We start from the raw sequence: 11,945 nt of genomic DNA on the forward strand, positions 1-11,945 counted from the left end.
TACAATAATGGAAGGTAAACAGAACAAAATAAAACAAAATATATATCAGTGTATATATTAATATTAATAAGCACCGATATTATACATATTTGGCTAATAGTTTTTTAAAAAAAACTAACACATAGGGAGATAAAAAATAATAATTAAAACCATGGTTCAGTTCATAAAATTATAAAGCTATAAAAGTTAATAAAAATTACTATTAATATTAATAATAATAATAATAATAATAATAGATACAGTTATGCTTGCACCAAATCCATCCTTTCAAGATCGAAATAACTGATTGTTTGACAATTTTTAACATCTATGTATTAGTCTTGTTGGGTACCTATCTGGCAGTATATTGGATATATATTATCCCATGGTGGGTTGAATTTTCAACCCCTATCTCATTTTATAATATAAATATATATATATATATATTATATATATATATATATATATATATATATAAATATATGGTGGCACGTAAAAAGCACCATTCGAGTGGGATCGTTACCTGCGTCACCTTACTGGCACTTGTGCCGGTGGTATGCAAAAAAACATTCGAGCGAGGTCATTGTCAGTGCCACTGGACTGGCTCCTGTGCAGGTGGCATGTAAAAAAACACCATTTGAACGTGGCCATTGCCAGTACCACCTGACTGGCCGTTTGTCGGTGGCATGTAAAAGCACACACTACACTCTCAGAGTAGTTGGCATTAGGAAGGGCATCCAACTGTAGAAACTCTGCCAGATCAGATTGAAGCCTGGTGCAGCCATCTGGTTCGCCAGTCTGCAGTCAAATCGTCCAACCCATGCCAGCATGGAAAGCAGTCATTAAACAATGCGCATGATGATGATGATATATAAATATACAGACAGACACACACACACGTATATGTGTGTGTATGTGTACATATAATTAGTATAATGATGGAGGTGTTAAATAGTTGCTCAATCTGCTAGAAGTAAGAGTGAAATCTTCCCCAAATCAAACCCCATTGTCTTGAATAGGGGCACATTAGATAAAGTAGTTGTAGCTCAGAACACATTAGATAATATAGTTCTAAATAAGACATTAGCTAATGTAGCTCTTAATAAAGTCTTATTAGATAAGGTAGTTTTTGAAAAGGAAACATTAGATCAAGGTCCCGGGAACAAGGGGGCAGCGGGTGCACCTGCATCCCTTGGAATTTTCAGGTGGTGCAAGATCAAAATTTGCACCCCCTACATAATTTTACCAGTTTCAGAAAATAGTGTCTAAAAAGTTATGTGTATAAGATGCTTGAAGCTAGATTTCGTTTCAAAGCAAAAACAAAGAACAAAAATAAATAAATAAAAGTGATGAAGCTGGGCTTAAAATTCCCAAGTTGACTGACCAACTTCTGATGCAAAGTAGCCTCAAGTGAAAAAAAAAAATGATGTGACAACAACAGTAGCAGCAAACAACAAGAACAATAGACATACATGACCAGCATCTACAGCTACTCTTCATACTTGGTTTCTTGAAGACAGCTGTCCTCATTGTAGTTGATGTTGCTAAAGACTGACGACATGCTTGAATGGATTCGACTGTTTGACCTCAGCCTAAAAATAAAAGCCCTTTTAAAATTCTTTTAAATGCCGGGTCATAGTGTTAGTTTGGTAAAAATTTGTTAAATTAAAAATTTGGGGTAATAAAACATACAATGATATATTAAAAAGACGAATTAAAATTCCAGAGAAAAATACATAGAAGATAAATATACAAATTTACAAAAATACATAAAAGTTATTCTACAGGCCGTTTCGGAGATATGATATTGCTGTGGGCTCGCCCTAGGCAAATAGTTAAAAAAAAATTTGCCGATGACACTCCCCGGACCCTAAGTAGGGCATGTGTAAAATTTGAATGAAATTGGTTGAGTAGTTTTCAAGTTTTAGGGAAACACAGATAGACAAACAGACAGACAGACAGACACACATTCTCAGTTTTATATATATAGAGATATTTAATGTTCATTGTTAAATGCCTTGATATTTATTGCTCATTCGAAAAAGATTTTGAAAGGAAACATTCAACTATAAATGATTGCAGACCAACTCCGAAATTACCTAATTTGCGAAGAAATGTATTCGACAATTTCAGACTAATCTATATAAAAAGGAAATGATATTAAAAGCATTACCTACCGTCATCCTGGCGCGGTTAACCACGAAGAGGTGCTTTTTTCGCTCATAAGTCTAACCCTAGCTGAGGCCAGCATACGGGCTAATATGCTTTTAACAGGGGTCTTTAATTTTATTAATCTTAGCTGGTCCAAGGATTATATCCAGCCTGGAGCTAAGCAACTGAAGTGGAGGGATACGAACGCTTTCCTCGATACAACAAAAGACTTTCCCATACATCATTACCCGTCCAATTAGGGGAAAATAACATACTCGACTTTGTCTTTATTTACAATGTTCAATTCATTCCCACAGCTATTTCCAACCAAAGCATTATACAATTATCTGTATATGGTACAAAGATATATCCGACTAGCAGCATGGATTTCTACCCCGAAGATCTTGCCTAACAAATCTTCTCCTTCTTGAAGAATGTATTACAAGGACCATGGCTGAAAAAGACTTGGTGGGCGTGGTATTTTTGTACTTCGCAAAGCCAGAAGGAATCTTTTCCCCATCCACCGATCCTTTCAAATGGACGTCTTTTAGCCTGTATACATCACTCTAGTTCGACCCCTCCTCGAATATTGCATCCATAACTCAAACCCATATCCCCAGAAAGACATTCAACACCTGGAACGGGTTCAACACTTGGCAACCCGAATGGGCGCGGGCTTGTCTAAGCTTGCGTAAGAGAAACATCCCCAACGGCTGGCATTGCCTTCACTCGAACGACGAAGGATGCAGGGAGATCTCATCCGGCTTTCAACATCTTCAACGGACATGTAAACTTACCATTTGCGGAGATTTTCACCCCAGCGTCGGATAGAGGTCTTCGTGGACATGATCGCAAACTCTATCCCCGACACTTTCGTTTCAACAGGCGGAAGGCTGTATTCTCCGTCCGTATCGCAGCTCCGTGCATAATCCGTATCGCAGCCCTGTGCATAATCCAAGCGAATTCTTTGATCTCACAACTCAGGTGCAGAGACACAACTTAAAATTAATATCATGGAAGTTGATATACTTGCGGCTATTAATGATTTAGACTCAAACTCAGCATCTGTACCAGATAGTATTCTAGTTATATTGCTAAAAAAACGTGCAAAAATCGCCTCATGAAATCATTAGAGGTACTATTTCAAAAGTCGCCAGATACCTTCATATTCCCGAGACTATTGAAAGAAGCTATAATAAAACCTATATATGTACAAAGGAGATAGCAGTGCTGAAGCTAAAAATTACAGACCTGTTTCCCTCACGTCTTACACGTCTAAAATTATCCAATGCCTTGTCCGAAGACAAAAAGTAATAACATACCTGAGGGAAAACAACTTAGATGACACTCGGAATAGGTTTCGGACTGAACGAAGTTGCCTGTCACAATGCTTACAGCATCATAACACTACCTCTAATAATCTCTTAAGAGGAAAGATCATTGACTGTTAAAACCTTGATATTGTTAAGGCGTTTGACAAGACTGATCATGGAATCATCTATCATAATTTAAGAAATCTTGATATCACAGGAAATGTCGGAGAATGGTTCTTTAACGGTATGGGTCAACCTATTACTGCAAATAGATTTCTCTCTAAGTTACCTGTAATACGTCGTATACATCAGGGAACGAATTACACAAACATATCGATGGCTAGGAGCTAAACCAGAAAAAATATGAAAATTAGTACTTCAAAATTTCAGCTTCTTCATTACAAACGAATTCACCCAAATCGCAATATTTGACACACGGTAACATAATGATTCAGGGCACTAACGACTTCTTTAAATGCAGCAAACTCATAGGCTGCATCCTACGAACATTCATGATAAGAGAACCGGTAGTTAGTTTTATATTTAGGGAAAACCCTAGTTCTGAGCAGTTTATATTACTGCTTACAATTTTAATCTTCTAACTCATCCGGTCTCATAGAAGAAATTGAAGGGTTACAAGGAACGTTCACTGGTAAAATACCTTCGGTTAAAAGTCTTGTTTACCGACAATATCTGAAAGCGCTGAGTCTCTATGGTAAGTAGATTGCTTACTAACCACATGGTTCCATGTTCAGTCCCACTGTGTGGTCCCTTGGGCAAGTGTCTTCTACTATAACCTCAGGATTTCGTAGACAAACATGTGCCATCCCAGGCAGAACCGTTCAAGATACCCTCCATCTTATTCGCTATACCATAGAGGGTTGGTAATAATCTGGCAAAGGTGGGGCATTGGTACATTTTAGACCAGTCTAAAGCTTTTGATTGGGTTGACCATCTATACCTGGCGAGTGTGCTTGCGCGGTTCGGCCTGGGCCTTAGCTTCCTCAGGTGGTTTATCGCTTTGTACCACAACATTGACTCGATAGTTCGGGTGAACGGTTTCGTTTCGAAGCCGCTCTGCATCAGACGCTCGGTTCGTCAAGGATGTCCGCTCTCACCACTTTTGTATATAATGGCTCTCGAGCCCCTACTACGAAGGTTGAGTGGCATCCCGAGAGAACAAGGTCTAGAGGAGTTTGTTACGGCTTACGCAGATGATATCACTATCAGCGTAACCTCGGTAGCAAGCCTACGTGAAGTGGGTAAAACTATTGAGGCTTACGAGGAGGTGGCAGGAGCAAAGATTAACCGGGAAAAGTCGGTCGACTTGCAGCTCGGCACCTAGGTTGCAAGTCGATGCCTTCAGACAGCGTTGTTGGGCGCTGGGCGGAGGGACTGGTTAAGTTGCTGGGAGTTTGGTTTGGACCAGGCCTCCAGATAGAGATGAACTGGACGGAGATATTGAGCAGGGTGGCTGCAGTAGTCAAGACCTGGTCTTGGCGGTGTCTATCCCTGAAAGGGAGGGCGGAGGTGGTCATTGTTTTTATCGCATCGGTCAATGCCTACCGCCTGACCGTCGTGCCCTGTCCGGATACGTGGTTCACCAGGTATGAGAGACAGTTGTGAAACGCTGTGTCTGCTGTCAAAAGCCTTTAAAGGGAGGTTTAGGGATGCCTTGGTTAATGATGCTCAGGCACCTCAGGATTCTCCTGGATAGTGGACGAGTGTGGTCTCCGCTGGCCAGACAAATCTTCCCCGAGTTCAAAACTTTTGCGATCAGGAAGGCTGATGTTCTCACAGACCGAGGTCGAGTGAGTGGCATAAAGAGTGCCGTAAGGCCCCCTTGCTATTCCGGCGCTCGGTCAACGCCAGAGGTGGGGGTTCCACACGGATTTTATATAGTGGGTTGGTAGAGTCTGAATGCGACGATAGCCTGGGTGTGACTCTAGGTCTCGGGTTTATTCAACTGGATAGCCTGTTTCACCGTACATTCGGGTTGAGAACGTTGGACAACTTCCAAAAGTCATTAACCTGGCAATGCTACAGAGGTGCCTTGCCCGTTTGGGATAAGCTCGTAAGACATGGTAAGCGTCAGTCGCCGACCTGTCCAAGATGCCGGGGGATGGGCAGGGAAACCGTCCCGCACACTATTATTCAGTGTCTGGAGATAACTGAAATGTGGGCTTATGCTGAATACCTGTTGGCCGGCGAAGGAAGAGTACACCTGTCGACTGAGTCAATTATAAAAATTGACCCACTGGGAGTTTTAACGAACGATCGTAAGAATTGTTTTCTCACAGTTGTCGCAATAGCGAAAGATGCAGTATGGAAGACTAGGGTAAAAAGAATTAAGACAGGCAACTTTATCTCTGGCCACAATTTACGATCATTTTTTCTTTTCATTTGAAAAGGAAGCTGTGGCTGGAGAAGAGATGTTTGTCGGAGTGTACGTTCCAAAAGAGATGGAAGCATGTAGCACAAGTGGTGTGCGTGCAAAGAGCCGTGTGAATAGACGGGAAAAAAAGAAGAAAATAAAGGTACCAGCGGTAGATCGTGGCTTGTGTGGTCGGAGCATGGCCTGATCATCGCTTCATTTGTATTGTTAGTTCAATTCCATTTTTTTCTATTGTATTAAAATTTTTAAAGTCATATTATATGTAAAATCATATCACTTCACTGATCCCATCAGTTGTTCTGTCCATTTCTATGTTTGGCCCCCGGTGGGCAATAAAGAAATTGGTATTGCATCTGTGAGAGTTGGAAGTGTTGGTATTGTTGCCGAAGGCATCTGTATAGTAAGTGTAGTTTCTGTTGATTGTTTCCGTGTTGTTGGCTGTTTTAATTGCTGTTAAAATTTGTATAATAGTTTTTGTTTGCAATCTATTATGTGTTTTCCCCTGTAGGGGAAACACTAATTACTGGCAGGATGCCAAAAAGTGTGTATTTATATGACGAGGATTCGACAGATTTGGAGGCCAGAAAAGTGGAAATAGCATTGTTGGAAGATGTTACGGATTCTTCTGAGAGCGAATTCCCATCACTGTCGAGGACTGACGTTGCAGGGAAGAGCGTCGAAGTGAAAGGACTTCAAACGGAGGAGGGTAAACAGAAAAGAAGTTTTGCGTCTGCAGCTGGAGACAGAACTCGCCAACTGTCGACGAAGAAAAGTGACGTTTTAATGTACCAGGACATGATAAAAATTCAAGACGGCGTTGTCAAGGTTCAACCCGCAGAAGAGCTTTTATTGACAGAGAAGAAAAAAACAATTATGTTTAAAACATACTGCCGAAAAGAAAGAAAAATCAAGCGAGTAAGCGAGGAGAAGGTACAAAAATGTCTAAAGCCCAACTGGCAGGATATAAGATATCTAGCCAGAGGGAAAAAATTCGGTACCATCGAGGTACACCTAAAAACATTGAAACTGCACAATTGCACTCGGTAAAATCTTTCGAAACAGAAGATGTGATTTTAATACCAATATACATGGTTATGAGGTCATCAAAAATACGAATATCAAAGGTCCCACATCGAGTCGACCCTATGTGTTTGATGGCGGCAGTCCTGGCAGAAAGGGTAGATGAGATAACAATACTTCATGCTAACGTTTCACAAAAGGCAAATTGGACCGGCCACATGGTACACCTGTTAATTCAAACAGAACAGGCTGTATTAGATTCGTGGTTGATCAGGTAAAAGAGACAGTTCTTTAGCTTTTTGTGGGAGGGCAGGTCGCCACTTGTGAAACGCTCTGCCTGCTGTCAAAAACTTTAAAGGGAGGTTTAGGGATGCCTTGGTTAAGAATTGTGCATGAGACGACAGCTACTTTTGAGAAATCTCGATTTGCGCATGAGAAAGTAAGGAGCGATGTCAGGAAGGGCATCCCTGTTGCACTTCCTGACGGTAAGGGTCTTCCTATGACGCTGACATATAATGTCTGTGCAAGACCCTGCCTCAGTAAAGCTGCGCTCATGAGCCATCTTTATAGTCATAAATCGAGACCGATGATTGACTACCAGGCCGCTGATTATTTAGCAGAAAAAAGCTGGGGATCATCCCAAAGTTTAAAAATATCTGTTTCAACACATTCCAACTGTGTCTTCTACTCCCCCTCCAAATACAAACTTCAATGAATTTTAGGAATTTTTCCTTCTTGCTGATGATCTTGCCGCTTTCGCAGTTTTTCGTTCAATTGAACTCTTCCTTCGGGGCATGATCTAAAATAAGCATGATGAATGCAGTGAGATACACTGATAAGTATTAAATATTAATTGAAGGGTTAGTATGTAAGTGTAGATAAGTTGCAAACTTGCAGCTGCTGCGGTAATAAAGAACTGGTAGTAGAAAAGTAAATGTGTAAAATAAAATGATGTCATCAAAATGAAAATGGAAGCAGTTGTGAAAGGCAAGGCGAGGGAAATGGTAAGAGCAACGGAGAAAGTGGTTATGAATTGCGTTGAGAATGTTGTGGTTTGCGTGGACATGAATTTTTGGGGTGTTGTTTGTCAATGCATGGCTGCTCTGCCGTATAGATTGGATGGGAAAAGAGTTAATGAAAGAGCAATTGGATGAATTGCTTAGCTTTGTTTAGTGGTGCTCGTTGAGCAGAAACTGCCGTTGATGCTGCATGTGAGTGTAGGAATAGTTATAGGTAAGTTGGTAGGTCTGCAGGCCCGCATTAAGGAAGACGCAAAAAAAAAATATTGGTAAATTTTAATGCGTGGCAGCAGCGCGTGGTAGAAATAGCAGTGAAATGTCTCAGATTTCCTTAGTGAAACGCGTGCGGTTGCATTTAGGGAAATTGATGCAATTTACAAATGAAAAAGGTTACGCACGGAATTCAACAAAATGAATAAATGTGCTTTAGTTAATCAGTATTGCTTTGATAGAACAATATTGTGAAAGAGAAGACGAGAGAAATGGTAACAAGGAAAGGAGACAGGGATTATGAATTGCGTTCTGAATGTTGTTTGCCAGGACATGAATTTTGTCGTATTAATAAAAAAGCAGACAGCTAGAAGGATGAAGAAAGATATCAGTGGTGTGGGGGCTAGAGGTGAAGTGGATGACAATATATTTTACTTGACAAGGTAGCATGTGGTTAATGTATGTTACCATCTTCCCTTGTCTCGTCGCGAGAAGTAAGTTCTGCCGTGGTAATGAAATGAGAATGCGATGTAAGGGGACAATGTTTTCGAGAATCTGGTTGGAATGTAAGGCAGGTCTGAAAGGGTTACCAACAGTGGTAGAGTGTTTATGAGGAATATGTATGTATATATATATATATATGTGTGTGTGTGTGTGTGTGTGTGTGTGTGTGTGTGTGCGTGTATGTGTGTGTGTGAGGTTAAAGGGAAAGTATCTCACATTGCAATAGAGAGATGTTATTGTTTCACTTTGGCACGTAATACTGATATAGTGTAGGAGATAAGAGATTGCTCTTATTAGCTTATGGCACTACATGGACTCTAAGTAAGATATGTATAAAATTTGAATGAAATAGGTTGAGTAGTTCTCGAGTTTTAGGGATTCACATTGACTGACACACACAAACAGACAGACAAGCACACACACATTCTCATCTTTATATATAGAGAGAAATTATTAGATAAAATCACAGACAAATTAGTATGTTGTAAGCATAAATATTTAGCAACTTAATATTTTTGGACATAAAAATTATTTAGTTCAAATTCCACCGAGGTCGACTTTGCCTTTCATCCTTTCGAGGTCGATAAATAAAAGTACCAGTTTCGCACTGGCGTCGATGTAAGCGACTTAATCCCTTTGTCTGTTCTTGTTTGTCCTCTCTATGTTTAGCCCCTTGTGGGTAGTAAAGAAATATATATTGATTCCAGCCGAGACAGCACAGTTGGGAGAGCGTTAGACTGCAGATCTAAAGGTCTCTGGTTCGCTTCCGAGTTTCAGAAGTGTGTGCACGCTTGTTTATTTACGTTTTGTTTTTGTTTTTTACTTATTCAAAAACGCTTTTCTTGTGTGTGTCTTTACAAGGACGATTGGATCCATATACCTAACAGAATTTCCAATTATTCATGTAGGTAAGTGTGTGTGTGTGTGTAAACAGGAAAAAATAGGATAAGCACTTTTTCTGAGTATAAATGGAAACAAAGTCGACTTAGCCGTTCATCGTTGCGGGAAATATAAAATAAGAACAACTGGTTGTACATTATCTACGCCATCAACACAGCTCTACTTTCATTTAGAAACAAATTAAAATAAACACATTATTGACTTAGCAGGCACGTATGAAAGGCACTTTCATTTCTGACGAAGGATTGACCAACTTTTTTGTCTTCCTTCTACGAAGGAAGATAAGGTTAGAAAAGAAATGTCTGTTATCGGACAGATTCGGTAAAAGGTGGATGCAAGTGGATCGCATGTTGGGAATGAATGGTCCTACGGGAGTGCTATCCAGGAAAAAGTTAAAACAAAAGGTTCAGTGGTGGAACGTGTCTTGCAGAGTCGGAACTGTTCCCCCACTGTGTTGTGATATGTCTGTCCCTTCATTCGTTTTATATTATCATAACATTTTTAGATACACTTTTGTGTAACAACATTCGATACCCAGGCCCATTTGTACTGCCCCCTTATGGTTAGAATAAAATGTATTCGCTATTTCTCCGTTCTGTTGATGTATTATACTGTAAGTTGCTGGTTATTGTTAATTTAATTGTTGAATTTGCTGTTGTTTCATTTGTTGTGTTTTGTTTAAAAACAAAACACCTTGTTTTATCGTGTTTAGCAGAATTTTGAACGTTATTCCCCTCTTGGGGAGGGGAATTATTTATTCTCTTGTGCAAGGGCTTCTCTCCAACCCAAAAGAAAGAAATATATGAGGAAACCAATTTTAAAATGCCTTCTGATAAAGTTTTGACCATAATGTCGGGCGAAGAATTTTTGAACGGAAAAATTGTTGAAACAATTGAGTCTAATTTCGCTGCAGTAGCAAGACTAAAAAGGAAAACCTTAAACATGACAAATGAATAATTAAACCAATTCAAAAATATATTCGAGAGGAAGATGCATGATTTGAAAGCCACCTTCCTGAGTTAATTGAAAACACAACAAAAAAAATTAATTGGTTTTAAATGTCTGAACATTAAAACTAAAAAGTTGGACAATGCGTGAAGAGGGGGTCGAGAAATGCTTGCAACCAATATGGTGGGATATTGCATTTATCACCAGAGGTCGCAAATTTGCAACCATTATCGTTCACCTAAAAAGTGAAGGGCGAAGGAGCTTTCAGTAATAGTAATGCTACCGATTTCACAGTGGAATAATTCCACTAGAAATAGATGTAATAGATGTAACATGACTCTACGCTGCTCTAATCATGGGCCTCGAGGATAAAATAACAATTCTCGAGGTTAGTAAAATAGAGCAGCAACATTGGAAGGAACAAGGGCTAGAGATCATGATTCAAGCAGCTCAACAAACTCTTCAAGAGATAGTGGAAAACATCGTGATTAATGAGGAAACTACGTTGAGGGTGACGGTGGAGGGTAGGATGCCACGGTGCTTCGAATGTGGGGGGAAAAGGCCACATTCGAGTAAACTGCCCCGCCCTAAAAGAAGAAACAGCGCCGCCAGCAGAGTCTCCAGCAAAAATCATAAAAGAGGAGACCATACCATCAACCGAAAACAAGGAAGACAAAGAAGGATGGACTAATGTAACCCATAAAAAGAAAAAAGTCCCTAAAAGAAAAACTGCCAACCTCACCCTTTCAACTTCCAGCTCTAGCAAAAGAAAAACACCCCCACCAGCAGACACACATGACCCCCTCCCACTTCAACCAACCCAAACATGGACCCCCAAAAATCACCTGTAGAATGTACCCCTCCCAGTCCCGAAAAATATTTCCCCTCCCAACAAGAAACGAGCCTGATAGAAGTGAATGCTAACAACTAGGCATTAAAAAACTCCAACCGCAAAAGAATACAGCAATCATTATACTATTCTACCGGAAGGAATTGTAATCTATGAAATTGACAGAGACAATTACAATTTATTGCATAGCTACCACTCGAAGAACATAGGCCCTCCAAGAATGGACATTTGCAAGTCCATGTACGAGGGAAGATAGAGAGAAGGGATTATAATCCCTTCTTCTTCGAAAGGTAAACCACATTTCATGGTTTCGCTCACAGATTTATCCGCTCGGGGTGAGGAGAAACAGTAGGATATTTAAATTTCGTGGCCTCGGGTCGGATTGGAAATAAGGTCGCTTTCTTAATGACCTCAGGCCACATAGACTGGATGTGATAGTGGCCACAGAGACCAGACTGAATAGGTTGCGGGACTTTTCCCCACTCCTGAACTCCATGCCAACGGGGGGGGGGGTAGTGGTGTCACGATCCTACTCAGGGAAAAACCTGGTTTCCGAGACTAGAACAATCAGGCTGGTAGGTGTCCATGTCCACTGCGGGGCTGGACAATCTGCTTTTTTTAGACGCCTAGAAAATTTCCTAGGCACGTCTAACAAT

Source organism: Octopus sinensis, linkage group LG7 (assembly GCF_006345805.1).
Source record: "Octopus sinensis linkage group LG7, ASM634580v1, whole genome shotgun sequence".
NCBI lineage: Eukaryota > Metazoa > Mollusca > Cephalopoda > Octopoda > Octopodidae > Octopus > Octopus sinensis.